Source organism: Rhinolophus sinicus, linkage group LG02, assembly GCF_036562045.2.
Source record: "Rhinolophus sinicus isolate RSC01 linkage group LG02, ASM3656204v1, whole genome shotgun sequence".
NCBI classification, from domain to species: Eukaryota; Metazoa; Chordata; class Mammalia; order Chiroptera; family Rhinolophidae; genus Rhinolophus; species Rhinolophus sinicus.
In genome coordinates this window covers 87637066-87640093 of record NC_133752.1, presented here as the reverse complement: position 1 = coordinate 87640093, position 3028 = coordinate 87637066, and positions in this window count along the sequence as shown.

Sequence of the window (3028 nt, the reverse complement as noted above, 5' to 3'; positions counted from 1 at the left end):
TATACTGGAAGTTTTGTTGTTTTTTTAATACACTAGTGATAACTATATCTGAACAACTTTCAGTGTAGATCATGTCTTGAAGGCTGACGATTTCCTTGGTGGCAGGCCAGCTGAAAGCTAGTGAGCAAAACGGATTATGCACTTGCGGAAATCTTCCTTGTGAAGAGCCATGTTGATAAAGAGAAAGTGTTGGGTACTTAGAGGTCTGTGTCATTCACGGGCTCCGAGGAGGGAGAGCAGTTAGAATCACCCAGCAATGCTTGTCAAAGGGAAATTCTTAGCCCCACCCCAGACCTACAGAATCAGAATTTGGGGGGTGTGGGACCAGGGAATCTTACATGAGTGCCCTAAGTGTCTGTGCACTAACGTTGGAACCAGAGGTATAAAGGAATGGTGCAGACAGCAGGGAGAGGCAAGGAGGAAAGGGACCGGAAATTGCTTTGACAAGACACTTTTCCCGGAATTTGTCTTTTACATCTTGACCATTCTGTGTACTGACATCTGGGCCCAGCAAAACAAACAAAAGCCCAAGAGTCTTGCAATTTCCTTGAATCTGTTGGTTGTCAATGAGTATTTGTGTTCTGGGTAAAACATGTAGGCAACTTTAAAATTCAGTGAACAGTTAATACACGATTTTTTGGCTTCCAGGAAGCACTTTAAAAACTACATTGAGGTGTGCTCATCATGGTAGAGTGACATTATCTTTAAGCCCTACAACAATGGCATCTGGAAACAGTTTGTTAGAGTGCAGCCCATTAGTGAATACAGACTGAAGAGGCTGGGCCTTGGTGAGGTGAATTCCTTCAGGCAACAAGGAGTCAGTCCTTTGCCCAGGAATACCAGCCTGTGTTTAAGCATTTATTGTGATTCAATCCAGGAAAAGAACTGAAATATTGTGCAACCAGTATGTACTTTTTCTTTTTGGCTCAGTATTTTAAAATAACTCCGTGTATTGTAGTCTCCAAGTTCTGCATGTCTTATGAGTAAAAGCGAGTGTTTAAAATGGTTCTGATTTTAGATGGATGAGCCAGCCATTTTCAGCCTGAATTTAGCATTGCCTTTAAGAGTTATATCTGATGTCTACGTTTAAAGAGTGTGTTATTCTGTTAAAGAGACCAGAATAGCTAAGCTTATACTATTTATTTTTAGAATAAAGCAAGCACAGATATTGATGCTTCAGATACGTAGCTGTCGTGTGTGTGTGTGTGTACACGTACCTGTATATATATCCTTGCGTTCATTTCCACCACACCCAGCCTACCCTTTTTCTCTAGACTAGGTACTGGCTGCATAGACAACATAATTTACTTTCAACAGTAATTTATACCTTTTCTTATTAAAAATCCACCTACGAACCATGCAATTATTAAACATACCAGGTTCCACAAGGAAAACCAACAGATTCAAAGTCCTATTCTTAGGAGTGGAGCATGGGAATATTATTTTACCCCTGGGGAAGTCTCCATGTCTTGAGTGTGAATGGGAGTGGGTGGACTGGACAGGCCTTCATCAAGTAAAACAGTAACATAGGGTGCTCATAGCTGTCTAGACATGTTCCAGAATTGCTGGACTCCAAGCTTACCTCCAACACCCTTGCTGTTAAAATTTGAGGATTTTTTAAAGTATTTACAGGTGGTAGTCTGCCGGAGTCCAGTTCTGTTCTGGGCAACACGTGTAGACTCGAACACAGAACTTTCTACATCCATGGACATGAATAGCTTAGGAGGCGCTGCCAAGTAGGCCTAGCGAGGGAGGATGGGCTCTCCAGCACTGGCCGCCAAGCCCCGCGCGCACAGCAGGCCAGGGCCTCCGGTGGGATTGGGCGGGACCTGCTTTTCTGTAGAGCAAGGGTCCACTAGCTTACTGTGGGCCATGTTGTAGAGAAACATCCAGTCCCTAAATGCTTGAATCGTTATGCAGCAGGGAAATTCTGGCCATGACACACCTACGGCTCTTTCCCTTTTCTGCTTTACAGCGTTTCTCTCTGACCCACCAGCTTCCAGACCCTTTAACTAGTGTCCCAGTTCTCAAGGCTAAGCGTTTGCACCAGCCTCTTGAATTCTGTCAGGGGCCACCATGATCGTCACACGTCCCTTTCACTAGCGTCCGCAGGGGTCATAGGTTTAGGGTGGCAGCATCTCAAATCAGATATGGGGACCTCTGAACCACTGCATGGAGGGCTGCCCAACTCCCGCTAACAGTGACACGACTGAGCAGTAAGCTTTTATTTGCGGCGCTATTAAGATTTCATGGTTTCCTTGTTACCACAGTACAGCTTAACCTACCCTAATACAGAAATCAACAAGCAATTCCCAGAAACCCTCATACCAGTGGGTATACAGAGACTTGTTCAACCTCACTAGACAGGCAATTTAAAACACCAATATTTTTAAGTTTTTTAGACCTACTTAACTGGCAAGGATTTTTAAACCTGATAGAACTGGCAAGGATTTAAAAATGGATAAAGTCCAGGATTTTCTTATCAATGCTCATGATTGCTGTCACATGGTTGAAAAACGCAATAAAAATTTTAAAAAATTATCCGTAATTCTAGAAAGTAGAATGGTGGTTGTCAGGGGATGGGGGAGGGGGAAATGGCGGACGTCGGTCACAGGGCACAAACTTTCATGTATAAGATGAGGAAGTTCTGAAGATCGAATGTACAGCATGATGACTACAGCTAATACTAACGTTTCAAATTTGCTAAGAGAGTAGATCTTAAGCGTTCACACACACACACGTAACTATGAGATGATGATGTATTAGTTAACTTGATTGTGATCATTATTTCACAGTGTATAAATATATCAAGTCATCCCCTTGTACACTTTAAATATATACAATTTTGTCAATTATACCTGGGGAGGAAAAGAAAATAATCTGTAACTCTACCTCCCAGGAAATCATGTGTTGGGAGAATATGCATTGATTGTAAAATGCTTAGGCTATAATATCAGGTTAAAAAAAGATATCGATTTTATAAAAAATGTATATGTACATATTCCAACTATACATGAATGGAGAAAAA